Source organism: Oryctolagus cuniculus, chromosome 3 (genome assembly GCF_964237555.1).
Source record: "Oryctolagus cuniculus chromosome 3, mOryCun1.1, whole genome shotgun sequence".
Classification (NCBI taxonomy): domain Eukaryota; kingdom Metazoa; phylum Chordata; class Mammalia; order Lagomorpha; family Leporidae; genus Oryctolagus; species Oryctolagus cuniculus.
The window spans coordinates 67322589-67336877 of NC_091434.1; the positions used below are offsets into that span (position 1 = coordinate 67322589).

General features: G+C 47.7%; 1 long non-coding RNA gene across 5 annotated transcripts in view; it reads right to left on the reverse strand.

The window, feature by feature from the left end:
• LOC103348777 (uncharacterized) overlaps positions 1 to 8703 on the reverse strand; it is a 28201-nt gene extending 19498 nt beyond the window's left edge. For 4 of the 5 annotated variants that reach the window (XR_007920373.2, XR_007920372.2, XR_011387256.1 and 1 more), the window contains exon 1: positions 116 to 8500. This is a non-coding gene — a long non-coding RNA (uncharacterized lncRNA). Of the gene's footprint in view, positions 1 to 115 lie in introns of all 5 variants that reach the window. The other variant, XR_011387255.1, reaches the window with a different exon arrangement.
• Between the last annotated feature and the right edge of the window lie 5586 nt (positions 8704 to 14289).

The window sequence follows — 14289 nt, forward strand, 5'->3', positions numbered from 1 at the left end:
TACCCAGCTTTCCTTAATATTAGCATCTTGCATGCCAGTCACACAGAGGCCAAAGGTAAGGAATGAAGACTGGTACGATGCGACAAAGCCAATGACTTGATGTGAATTTCCCTACCAGTTTTCCCAGCACAGTCTGTTCCAGTGTCCGCCGAGGGTCTCCTCTGTCTCCTCCATTCTGTGACATTGCCTCCATCTTTGTAGTTCATGCCTTTGACACTTTGAGAGAGAGCTGGACAGTTATTTTGTAGAATATCCATCCATCTGAGCTTGTCTAGTGTTTGCTCAAGGTTAGAGTGAGGTACGCGTTTGCATAATTATATGTTCTTCCCTAGCAAGTCAGGGATGCACAGTGCCAGTGGATCACGCTGCTGCTCACAGCAATCGTGAGTGCTAGCTGCAGGATTTCTCCAGGGGGCAGAAATGATCCCCTTTGTAATTGGTAGCTGTCTTGGGGGAAATACTTTGAGATCATGCAAATATCTTAATTTATCCTCAAACTTTGCCCACTGTTTTTTTTTTGTTTGTTTGTTTTTTGTTTTTGTTTTTGTTTTTGTTTGACAGGCAGAGTGGACAGTGAGAGAGAGAGACAGAGAGAAAGGTCTTACGTTGCCATTGGTTCACCCTCCAATGGCCGCCGTGGCCGGCGCGCTGTGGGCGGCGCACCGCGCTGATCCGATGGCAGGAGCCAGGTGCTTTTCCTGGTCTCCCATGGGGTGCAGGGCCCAAGGACTTGGGCCATCCTCCACTGCACTCCCGGGCCACAGCAGAGAGCTGGCCTGGAAGAGGGGCAACTGGGACAGAATCCGGTGCCCCGACCGGGACTAGAACCCAGTGTGCCAGCGCCGCAAGGCGGAAGATTAGCCTAGTGAGCTGCGGTGCCGGCTTGCCCACTGGTTTTACAAGTGGCTGTTACTGGCAAGAATCATTACTGTGTGATTTTTAAAAAAGATTTATTTTACTTATTTGAAAGAGTTACAGAGAGAGTAGAGAGTGGGAGAGAAATCTTCCATCCTGTGGTTCACTCCCCAAAAGGCCACAACGGCCATGGCTGAGCCAATCTGAAGCCAGGAGCCAGGAGCTTCTTTCAGGCCTCCCACTTAGATGCAGGGGCCCAAGGACTTGTGCTGTCCTCCACTGCTTTCCCAGGCGCATTAGCAGGGAGCTGGATTGGAAGTGGAGCTTCCGGTATTTGAACCCATATGGACTCAGCACCCATATGGAATGCTGGTGCTGCAGGCCCAGGCTTTAACCTGCTGCTCTAATAATAATTTTATATTTTCTTGTTTCAGCTATAGCTTTTTAGTTTAAAGTTTTCTGTAACAAGAGCTATCCATTTTTCCATCGATTTATCTATTCAATGACCTATTACATAAATACAAGTTACTGATATCATCATTGATTGTATTCTATGGATTATAACCCCATATTTTGTTGCCCAAGTGGTTTCAGTTTCGGCTATGGGGGTTCCCTTCATGTACAGATTCGTCTCCAGCCCTGGCAGCCCTTCCATCCTTCCTGGCACCGGGAGATAACACCCTGGCTCAGGAGTCATTCCCTTCTCCGAGGAGCCCCCCTTTTTTTTTTCAATTGGAGAATGGCATTTAGAACCCCAAATTGGGCACGTGCTTCTTGCAGCTGGATGTCATCGCAGCCCAGCCTTCTCGGCACCCATTGATTCTCAGCAGCCATGCCTACTACCCCACGCGTGCACACACATCGATACTTAACAGCGTTTCTCCTTTCAATCTCTGTAGATGTTTTTATTTTTTAAAAAAGATTTATTTATTTATTTGAGTCAGAGTTACACAGACAGAGAAGAGGCGGGGGGTGAGGGGGCTCTTCCATCCGCTGGTTCACTCCTGAATTAACCACAGAGGCCAGAGCACCTGGCGCCTCCCAGCTTATATTCTGCCCATCTAAAACCCTGGAAGGAAGAGAGTTTGATTTCTATTTCCCATGAGTCCCAGATGAAGTCCTAAAGTGGGCTCTTGGACTGACATGGCTCTGTGCTCGTCTCTCATGCATTGACTGTGGCTGGGGGCGTGGACTAATCAGTGGTTGGGCCCAAGACACATGCCCACCCCTGAGCCTGCAAGTTGGGGACTGTTGCAAAATTAGAGCCCTGTCAGCTGAAAAGTGAACAATTCTGTGCAGGTGAAACAGCTGTGGAGGAGCTGGTAAAGCCGCTGTCTGCCACACCAGCATCCCATATGGATAACAGTTCGAATCCTGGCTGCTCTACTTCCAACCCAGCTCCTTACTAATGCATCTGGGAAAGCAGCAGAGGATGGCTCAAGTACTTGGGCCCCTGCATTCAGTGGGAGACCTGGAAGAAGCTTCTGGCTCTTGGCTTTGGTCTGGCTCAGCTCTGGCCATTGCGCCCATTTGGGGAGTGAATCGTGGAGAGAAGATCTCTCTCCTATCTCTCTGTAACTCTGCCTTTCAAATATTAAATTTTAAAAATTTTAAATCTTTAAAAAAAAAACCACAGATGTCCCCTGCACCATTGAATGGAACAGTGGTGTGGCCTTGCTGATTGAGATGTAGCAATATTATGGGGTGTCAGAGGCAGGAGAGGAGAAGTGAGGGTACAAGGGTGTTTTCAAAAAGTTCATGGAAAAATATGATTGAAAAACTGCATAGATTTCTAGTAGCTTTGTAACAAAATAAACTCATCTTTAAATTCACTTTTTCCATCAATGTTTGAAGCACCCTTGTACTGCATAAATGCAGCTACCAAAAAAGTGAATTAAAAAATTTAGGTACAGTTGATATGAAAAGGGACAGTGCTCCAATTTGATGAGAATTATTGTCAGACTTGTCATTTAACCTAATTTAAGAGGAAATAAAAAGATGTTTGGTAACGTCAATGCTTCATGCTGAAACTCAATGACATGCCCTCTTGACTCTGTGTAGCTCAAGCAGGTCACTGTGCCCAAGGATTGGGCAACTGCCACCTGGTGGCCAGGGCTGTCCCATGGGATGAGGCCAGTTGGACCTTCCTGAGTTGATGTCAGCAAATGTCCAAGGTCACCTTTCTCCATTACTGATGACGGTAGCTTAAAGCCTTTATCCAGTAGAAAAACTTGGAGATTCAATCTGTTTTTGTAATATTTCAAAGTCGCAGAAGCTTTGGATTATGTCTTGGGCTGTGAATTCATTTGGTCCAAACTCCTTTCAGGGTCTGACGTGCTGTGGTTGCCAGTGCCACAAGGACCCAGCTGAGTGGTTGAGGCATCCAAGAGTCCCAAGGGTAAACCCAGGCTCTCTGTTAGCCTCCTTTGGGACTGAAGTGATGTTTCCCTTGGTGTGCTTGCTGACCTGGCCACCGACTGGAACTCCCTCCTTGAGCGCCTGCCTTCTGTCTAATTAAGACTTTACCTCTCCTCTAATTGATGTCTTTAATTAAACATTGAAATCCATTAATAAAGCATTCTGCTAAAAAATTGTATTCTAACAAGAGTGTGTAACTCCCGGCTTAAAAAAATTCATCTGTATCTTTAAAGGGGCTGGGCTCTTTCTCTTCTGCGATGTTAGCATGGATCTATAATAGAATACAACAGTTTTTATGCAGCTACCCAGTGGTTTAATCACAAGGCAAAACAACATTGCTAATCTGAACAATCTACATGGATGACAACTCATTGAAATAACTATCAATTAACAGCATAATTGTCAGTTTTAAGTTGCCAACATTAAAATTGGCAATTGTTACTTCTATGAGGCTTTTATGCTTTTTTTTTTTTCCTCCCTCATCATAGGGTGTGGATATAGGGCAGAGGCCCAAGTTGAAAAGTTTAAACTGATGACCTAGTGCATTGTTGTTTTAACCACTGGGTCATCTTTCTTGTAGGTTGTTCTCAAGTGAAAAGACTGGTGCTGGTTACAAAGTCCACTGCAGGCTCGGCAGCCAAGCTTGCCTTGGTTCTGAAGTCTCCACGCAGCAAACGCAAGGCCAGGTCTGTATTCTTTGTAATCAGAGGTTATTGTAGGCAGAGCGTGACATGGAGTTTTCTCCTGTTTTGTTCGATCAAGAGCATGTTGACGAAAACAGCCTCTGTATGAAGGCAGAGTCTACTTTTGCTAAAGCAACAGAAAAAAAATTTAACCCAGTGTTGTCAGGATAAATGGCTTCAGCGTCTCCTCTGTGCTATTCCAATAGAGACCCCCACCCACCCCACTCACTACTCCCCAAACCCCTGTGAGTAATCAGGACAAAGCAGAGGGAGAGAATCAGGATTTGATAGGGAAGGACCTCATGAGAATCAACAGTGCCATGAATGCCTTTTGGGTTTGCATTTCCCACTGGGCAGGAGACATGTCCTGGTGGAACCAGGTTCCTGGTCTTGCAGGAACATCTTCAGGAAGAATTACTCATCCAGATTCCAACTCATACTTGAGCACAAATTCTTCATGGTGCAAAATCATGTTTCACTAAGCCAACACCTGGCACTTAAAATTATGACATAAAAACAATCCTTTCTCTTGCATTAGGCTAACAGACCTGCACATCACTAGGGGGGCACTTTCCTGTTTGCAGACAAAGTTTAAGCAAGAACTTGCAACAAGTAGCTTCCTTGTTCCTTGGAGACATTGTGATGGCCTGGAGAGAAAACAGGCTTTTAAGCCAGGCCCCTGGGATTGGAATAGCAGTGCCGTGAGGTACTGACAGAGTATAGCCATGTCTCTGTCTTAAGTCTTTAATTTGTCACCTTTAAAGTGAGGTAATTAATTCCATCTCATGGGGTTGCTTAAAGGATTGAATGAGTTACAATATGCAAAATGCCTGGTGCATTGTTGGTGCTTACAAGTGGCAGGTCATTAATAATTCCAAGAGATAGAAAGACATTTCTGTTGACCTAAAATGTTTAAGTTCATGAAGTGAGTTTGGCTTTTTTGACTGTAAGGATAGAGAATTTCAATTGTAAGAAAATTTGAGGCCATCAGTTAATGTATCCATTTGAAAACCTATTTTCAAAATTCACTAGGCTATTATTTTTACAATAACCACCATCAACTCCTGAATCCAGCTTTTCTGTGCGGCCAGGTAGTGGTTGGTAAGCAAATGTGTTTAACAGATGGACCAGGGTAAGTACAGGTGAAGCTCAATAATCACCCAGGAAATGGCCCTTGTCTGCCCGCACGCTTACGTCATCTGCCTGTGTGTGATACAGTCAGCATTCCAAAGAGAGCAGGGATGCTCTATCGTCCCAATTTAAACAGTGATGTCATACTTGGAGGGGACACGATTCTGCTTCTTATGCTCATGGGCTTAGGGTGGGGGCCCTTTTTAGGTGCCAAAGAGCAAGGTTTCCAGCTATTTCATGGTTTGCCCGTTTTCCTCCTCTGACTGCTTCCATTAAGCCAGCCCGTTGTTGTGCTTGTCATGCTGCCCTTGGTGCTGTCTGGACATCTGTATGTTTCTCCAGCTGTGTGGGAGATGCACTTCACCTTGTGACTTGGCCCCTGCATGGAAGAACAGTCGACTTTGCCGATAGGGAACGTCTCGTTGCACCCCTTTTCCACACCATCTGTCTCACCTGGACCCTTTCCAAACACTATGGCTTTGCTGGCAGGATGGGCTTCCTGCTAGAGAAGTTTTGTAATCTGCTAATTGACAGGGTAAGGAAAATTTATATTTGGGTTACAGCTGAAAAGCTGGACGTTTCTTTGATGGGGCTTTAAATACTGACATATGGCAGCCCCGTTGGTGCACGGTCACGCAGTATCCCCTATATTCTGTGCCTCAGTGGGAGGATGGCATCCTTTGGAGAACAGCACCAACATGATCTCCCAAGGAATTATCCTCTGCTTAGTTTACTCATTAAGCAATGGTTTTATTATTATTATTTCTTTGTAGCAGGAGACAGATGGCAGAGAAGGAGTTTGCTTTGTTGGAAAAGATGCAGTCCTGGGTGTGGCAAATCTCCCTGAATAGTTATGTCCTTAGTAGTCATTCTGCCTTCCATCCATTTCTGTTGGGTACGGGGCCTGGTCCTACCCTCAGCTCTTAAGTGCAAAGCTGTTGTCAATTCCTGCCCCCCAGGCCCTCCCCGCCAGCCGCCTGTTGGCGGAGGGCAAAAGAATCCGAGGAGGAAGTAAGCGTCCTTCAAATCGTGCTGTTCAAGTGGGCCTTTGCGGTTGTCCTCACCTTGAAATTCTGCTTTCAAACCCTCCTGTGCAATCCCCGCTTCAGCGAGTGCGGTCCTGCTTCCTCTCCCGGCCCGAGCACCTAACACACGCTCCTGACTGCACAGAGCTGCCAAGCGCGCATTGCAGGTAGGGCATGAGTGCCGTGTCATCTTGTGCCTCTGGCCTCACGGACCTCTCCCTCAGTTGTAGCCCCCCCAACAGTGATTGGCAGAAGGAAAGATGAGAACGAAAGAGGATTTCTTCCATACCTTTGAAAACTTCAAAGAAGTTGTACCCAATCTGGTTCTGATGATCCATGTCTCGGTGCACAGAGAACATCAGGATCTGAGATCCACGCACCGATCAGAAACAGTTTTTGCAAAGTCGGATTTAATCCCATGAGCCAAATGATCACTACCAACAGCGATCAGGGAAAACCAAAGTCCACAGCAAATTTTAATTTGGCAAATGCATAAAAGGTTCAAAAGAGCAGAGGTCTCATTTACATTCCTCCCTCTTATATGGGATTTTCTTCTATATTAGTAATTAAAGGGTGCAGGCTATAGAGCGCAACCATATCACATAATAGCCATCGGGGACACACTAACAACTTCCTTGAAGTAACGCACACTAGGGTGTTTATGGTTCAGTGTCACATACACTCTCTTTGATCTAAATTAGGATTCATTGGCAAACTCACAATAGGCTCCACATGTACCCCTCTCAACCTCTTTCTTTTAATCATGGAAATTAGAGATGGAAAATATCCATTAAGTCACTTAGTCCATTTCCCTGCCAGGGTGAAATTGTTGCCTGTGATACATGGGTAGTGCTTGGTCCGGCTTAACTGTCTCAAGGGATGTGCAGCCTCCTGAATTTGTACTTTTCCTCTTTCCCTTAAAATTCAGGGCAGGAGGAAAAAGTAGCAGACTGAGGAAGAGGTCCCCTCTTCTGGGTTGCAGGTAATGGTGAGAGTGTGACAAAGGTGGCAGCTTTCTGGAAGCCACGCCCTTGGTCATGGCAGTGCTGTTACTCATAAGGTACACAGATAACTTCACCTCTGTTCCGCACCTTTTCCTCCCCAGCTCCATGGAACTCTCTGGCATCCTGCCCTTTTCCGGGAAGCCCGAGTGACAAGCGTCGCAGGTTTGGGAAGGAGGACCTGCCTGTTTCTGCCTTCCCCGGGCGGGCGCTCTTGAGAGGCGTGGCAGGAAGTCGTTGAGGCGGTGTGAGCTCCAGATTGCATCGAGGCTCTATCTCCTTCTGCGCCGCCCGTTGTGGTATCGTTAAACCTTGAACCTTTGGCATCCGCAAGGTGACAAGTGCGTGTCTGCACAGCGAATTCCTCCCTGACTCATGTTCAGCAGCGGAAGGAAGGTCCTCCCTCAGCATCTGCCCACGCCTCCCGCTGTCCAGTTAGTTCCATCTGGAAAGTCGCAAACCCCCGCAGACCACCCCTCCCGGTGGGATCGCTGCTGGGGAGCGAGCAGCCAGCCCTGGCTGAGAGGAGATGGCATCGGGGAAATGATGACCCTTCAGGAGGGTCGCCTTTGGGGCTTTGTTTTAGAAGCTCTCCTGCAGTCTGCTGAAATGGCTGGTGACATCGCACTGGTCGGGGGGTGGGGAACTCTGATCAGGGAGTGCTTCAAATTCTGATGCGGATGTGCCAGTGTGATTATCCACAACATGAGACGGAAGCCTCCCTCCAGATTCACTGCGGGTCTCATTAAATAGCTGACTTCCCTCATGCATTTGAAGGAGGATCAGGTTTGCCAAACCTAAGGGACTTATTGACGAGCATACTTATCGTGTAAGGCACATGCAGGTTTCCATTAGACAGAAACAGTTCTTTCAGTATGCCCGCACACATGTCTAATATTAGCTGCGCATTCACAGAGACTTTTTTTTTATATTTTTGGCATCTGTAATGTATAGGGTATTCCTGAGATCATTCTGATTTTAAATACACTGAGTGGTAACACATAATGGGTCTGGAATGGACAACAACAAAAAAATTGGAATCAGTTGTAACTTGGTGGTCTGGAATCCAAATCTGAACACGATTGTAATATTGCATCCTGGGCTTTGCTAGCAAAAAACCTCAAGTTTTAAAGCAGATGTAGCAGCAACTGCTTGGAGTTCTCCCTGTCACTCTTTCCCCTGATTTTCAGTGCCTGCCTTTCCCAATTCTGGCCGGGAGAGGGGTGGGACAGTTCTGCATCGTGTCTTGCAGGGGCACTGGTCCTTGCCTTCCTCCCTGTAGCAGTCAGCTTTTTCTTGCTATAATGAAATGCCTTAGGCAGGCTGCTTAGGAAGAAAAAGAAGGATTTAGCTCACGGTTTTGGAGGTCCAAGGGCCTGGTGTTGGCTCCGGCTCCGCACTGGTGAGGGAGTCGTCTTAGCTGCATCACATCAGGGCAGATCACAATGGAGGGAGTGGGTGTGGGAGGGAGTGAGCGAATCACGCAACAGGAGGCAGAGGGTGGCTGGGTGGGGCTGGGCCCTGGCTCTTATGGTCATGCTCCTGTGAGAACTAACCAGGGCCCCCTGAGAAATACCTTAATCCCTTTGGAGGCAGTACCCTCAACTGACCTGAGGGCCTCCTCCCAGGCCCCACCTCTTAAAGGTCCATCACCGTCTCCCAACACCACCTTCCTGGGGACCAAGCTAACATACAGACTTCAGTGGGGACAGACAGCGTGCGAGCCCTAGCGCCTCCTCTTGCTGTCATCCTGGCAAAGGCACATGGTGGCTGAGCTCCAGCTCTCTTAGATCTCAAGGCTGAAGGTCACAGCCTAGGAGGGACTGGAAGGGGCCTGGGTCCCAGAAAATTTCTTGGAGCTTTCAAGTTAACCTTGGGGAAAGTTCCTCTAGGCTTATTTTTATTTATTTGAGAGAGAGAGAGAGAGAAAGATCCACGGATTCAGTTCTCAAATGCCTCTCACATGGGTGGCAGGAACTCAATTACTTGAGCCATCACTGCTGCCTCCCAGGGTCTGCAAGAGCAGGAACTGGAGCCCAGAACCAAACCCAGGTACCCTTCTTTGGAATTTTAACCTCTAGGCTAAATACCCACCCCTAAGTTTATTTTTACATGGAAGAATAAAGCCTAGTGTTTTAATGTCGTTTTCTGATGGGTTCTGTCACCTAAATCTAATCCTAATTTCTGTCCCCAATCCTCATCTAATAATTTGGTAGATGTTTAACATCTTATTAAAGGCTAAATATTTCAGTTTCAGTTGAGAACCAGTGCTAGCTCACGTTTATGTCTTTGAACATGACCTTGAAATGTTTGGAGACATAGGTGCCTGAAAAAGATCTGAAACTTAACAGGTTCCCAAATATATGATTAGCTAAAATAACAAGATGGACATTGAGGGAAGAAGGTCATGCTCGGTTTCTTGTATCCATTCTGTTCACAGCATGTAGGAATACACACTCTCATTGCATGGCTGATTCCGTGAGAATTCAGGAAAAAAAATAATGGTTCACATAAACAAAAGTAACGAGTGAGGACAAGGAAAACACATGGATCGGGACCAGGAAGAGGTAAAAATGGCCAGAAATAGGTCAGTTCCAAAGTCGTGTGCACACGTGAAGTCATTTTAGTTTGGAAGGAAAATATATGCTTATTATTAGAATGTTGTTATATTTATTTTATTATTTATTTACTTGAAAGTCGATGTTACACAGAGAGAGGAGAGGCAGAGAGAGAGAGAGAGAAAGAGAGAGAGAGGTCTTCTATCCACTGGTTCATTCCCCAGAGGGCTGCAACTGCTGGAGCTGCGCCGATCAAAGCTAGGAGCCAGGAACTTCCTCTGGGTCTCCCACACGGGTGCAGGGGCCTAAGGACCTGGGCCATCTTCTACTGCTTTCTCAGGCCATAGCAGAGAGCTGGATCGAAGTGGAGCAGCCAGGGCTCGAACTGGCACCCATATGGAAGGCTGGACCTGCAGGTGGTGGCTTTACCCACTAAGCCACCAAGCCGGCCCCATGTTATGTTTAGTTAGAGCCATTTTTCCTCCTAAAATGAGAGGCATTAAGACTTAATCACATTTAACAAGTGACTTGTCACCATGCTGTGGTCTGCTGGCCACGACACTGACAGAAGCCACAGTGTGCTGAGGAATGTGGCACAGCTGTTCCATACAGCAGAGAGGCAGGTGGAGCCCCTAGGCTGGTGTGGTTGCTTTCAGCAGGCAAAGGCGTCGTGCAGTGCATGTGTGTCTGGTTATGTGGGTTTCTGATTTATGTTCCCCAAAATTTAGGTATGCTGTCACAAAAACAATGTAGTCAGTTTTCATTGCTATAATGAAGTACCTGAAGCAAGTTACTTCAGAAGCAAAGAGGTTTCTTTTCGCTCATGGTTTTGGAGGTTCAAGGATGAGGCTGCCCCATTGGTTCAGTATCCAGTGGTGGTGTTTTTGCTGGCAGAGTCCTCCCTCAAGTGGCACAGAGGGTCACATGACAAGAGGGAACATGGGTGGAGCAAGGATTGTGTGGCGAGCCAGGAGGCAGAGAGAATGTGGCTAAGCCCAACTTAGCTATAACCAACACTGTCATGAGAATGACCTTCCAGGGGCAGGTCCCCCCATGACTTAAGGAGGCCCACTTCCTAAAGAAATTAGTTGGGGGCTGGCACTGTGGCATAGCAGGTAAAGCTGCTGCCTGCAGTGCTGGCATCTCATATGGGCACCTGTTCCTGTTCCGGCTGCTCCAATTCCAACCCAGCTCTCTGGTATGGCCTGGGAAAGCAGTAGAAGACGTCCCAAGTCCTTGGGCCCCTGAACCCATGTGGGAGACCTGGAAGAAGCTCCTGGCTCCTGGCTTCGGATCGGCTCAGCTCCGGCCATTGCGGCCAACTGGGGAGTTAACCAGTGGATGGAAGACCTCTCTCTCTCTGCCTCTATCTCTCTGTAACTTTGCCTTTCAAATAAATAAGTAAATCTTTTTAAAAAAGAAATTAATTGGATTAAGCTTCCACCTTGTGGTACCAATCAATCAGGACTTTGGTGTTTTGATGTCTGCATGAGTTCAGGATCATGATCAAACCATAGCAAGGAAGGATAAGGCTAAAAAATATTCCTGCCAAGAAAACTGCTGGTTCTATTTGTCATCTTAGTATTATCTTCAAGCAAGTAAGAAAATGACAAGGCTAGTATTTCTCCCACTACTCAGATGAGCTCTTTGTCAGCCCCATTAAAAGGAAATATAATGATGGGAACATCCAGTGGGGTTTGAGGCAAGAAGAGAAAATAATTTTGAAATTATTTGATGACCCTTTGGATTAAGAATTTATATGTTTGTTCATTAACAGTGAACCTTGGCCTCTGTATATTTTATGCTTTGAGAAATCAGGCAATAGGGGGTGGGCATTTCACCTAGCAGTTACGACACCAGTTAAGATGCTTGAATCCCACATCAGAGTGCCTGGGTTTTGTTGCTGGGTCTGGTTCCTGGTCCCAGCTTCCTGCTGATGTAGGCCCTGGGAGGCAGTGGCAATGGCTCAAGTTGTTGTGTTCCTGCTACCCATGGGGGAGACCTAGATTGAATTCCATGGCTCCCAGCTTTGACCTCACCTAGACCCAACTGATGTGGGCATTTGTAGGGTGAGCCAGCAATGGGAGCACTCTCTTTGTTTCTATGTCTCAAATTAAAAAAAAATAGAAGAAATTATTTAGTTTATAAATGAATAAATAAATACACAGCTATTAAGGGATTGTCTAAAAAATTTTTCCTGTGGCAATGATGAGATTAATGAGCAGTTTTAAGAGGTGGGCATTATGGCTCAGCAGAGCTGCCTCTTGAGATGCCTGTGTCTCATGTTAGAGTGCCTGGGATCGAGTCCTGGCTGTTCTGCATCCGATCCAGCTTCCTGCTAATGCATCCTGGGAGGTGGTGGATGGTGTTTTGAGTGCTTGGTCCCCTGCTGCCCATCTGGAGGATCCAGATGGAGTTCCTGACTCCTGGCTTCAGCCTGCTCCAGCCCTGGCTATTGTGTGTATTTGGGGTTAAGCCAGGGCTCACTTTTTGTGGGTACATCTGATGCAGCTGCCCTGGTGGTCTGAATGTGGAGATCCATTGTGCTCATTAGTTCATGGCCACTGACCGCAAGCCCTTCCCCACACACTCTCTGTCACCCCAGCTGCTCTGGACTCCACAGGAACCCCTCCATTCCTTCCTCACCATTCAGAACATAGCACTGGACTAAGGGAGATGGTGAGGTCCAGCCAGCCTCATGCATCTTCCAGCCTCCCTCTTAGCGTCTCCTTCTTGGCTCCCGTGCCCTTGACCCCTCGGGAGCCTTCACATCTTATCTGATGAGTGCTCCTGCCACTCACAGGAGTGACCTGGGGCACATTGTAAACCTTCCCTGGCCTCAGACCACCCACTGCAAAATGAGGTTAAATAAGAAAATGACTAGGGGGCAGGCATTTGGCACAGCGGTTAAGTTGCCACCCGGGATGCCTGCATTCCATATTGGAGCACCTGGGCTGGAGTCCCCACTCCACTTCCAATCCAGCTTCCTGCTAATATGCACCCTGGGAGGCAGCAGATGATGGCCCAAGTACTTGAGTCTCTGCTATCTGCGAGAGGCCTGGATGGAGTTCTGGGCTCCTGGCTTTGGTTTGTTTCTGGCTCAGCCCTGATTGTTGTGGGCATTTGGGAATGAACAAGCAGATGGGAGATCTCTTTCTCTCTCTCATTCTCTCTTTCTCTTTCAAATAAAGTGAAAAGAAAAAAGACAAGACAATGACTGAGGCCCTGAGGTTGGCAAATGGAAGCCTCTCCTGAAAGTTAGTGCTCCTCGTCCTCTTCCTTCTGTTCCCTGATGCCCCTTCACCATCATTCTGTGCCTAGGAACCTGGTCCTGTGCGCAGTCACGGCTCCCCGAGCCCTGGTAGGGTGGCAGATGTTAACTACAGAACGCGTGGTGCCCAGTGTGTCCAGAAAGGGTCAAGAGAAGCAGGACACAACTTTTGTCCTTTCTGCCCTGAACCTATCCACTTAAAAAATTTCAAACTCACTCTCTCTCTCTCAGTCTCTCCATATATCATCTATTACTATCCATCTATTTATCAACTATTACTGTCTCTCTATCTATCTAGGAGATGAGAGAGAGAGAGAGAGAGAGAGAGAGGGAAATCTTGCTTCCATTGGTTCATTCCTCAATGCCCTCAATAACGGGCAGAAATGGAAGCTAGGAACTAGCGACCCAATCCAGGTCTCCCATTTGGGTGGCAGGGACCCAACCTCTTGAACACTCGAGCCTTCTACTTCCCAGGGTGCACTAGCAGGAGCTAGAGTCAGGAGTACAGCCAGGACATGGACCCAGGAGTGCTGATGTGGGAAGCGGGCATCTTAATGCTTGTGCCAAGTGCTGCCCCTATCCACTTCCTGAATCTTGGGGAGTAGTCAAGAGGAGAAGGGCGTGTTACAAGTTCTCGAGTGACTTCTGGGAAACATGTCTAATCTTTTTATCCCAGGAAGGGGAGACTCCCAGATAAATAAAGCAAGCTTCCTCCTGGAACTTCTCCGTGCTCGCCTAGCCCTTGACTTGTTTGACTTCGTCACTGTGGCCTCTGCTGAAGGTCTGAGCTCAGGGACTGTGGCAGGTGCTGTGACCGTGGTCTCCAAACACGTCTGCACCTGAGTGCGTTTAACAGCCCTGATGCTGGGCGCTCACCCTCAGAGGTTCTGACCTGACCCATACAGGGCACAACCTGGGCTCTGGGAGCTGCAGCACACCCTCCAGCCACTCTTAACGTGCAGCCGAGTCTGGGTGCTTCTGCCACAGTGGCCTCGCACTCTGGGAGGCACCGCAGGTCAGAGAGATTCTTGCTGGTTTGTTTGGAGTGGGTGCTCTGTGGATTGACGAGTGTTAGTTGTCAGAAGGAAAGTTTGTTCACTGTCGATCGAACTCTAATGTGCGTGAGAACCATCTGCAGGTGCTTCTGCCGGGCCCCGCCCCAGAGTGTCTGATCAGGGGGTGTGAGGGGGGGCCTGAGGATTTGCATGCTAAGTTCCCAGGTGACGTGGATGCTCTGGCTCCAGGGACTTCACTTGGAGAACCCCTGCCTTGGAGCAACATTTCCCCACCTCCTCCCCACCCCGCCCCAGGACATTTGCTATAAAACAACAACAAAAAGGGCTGAAG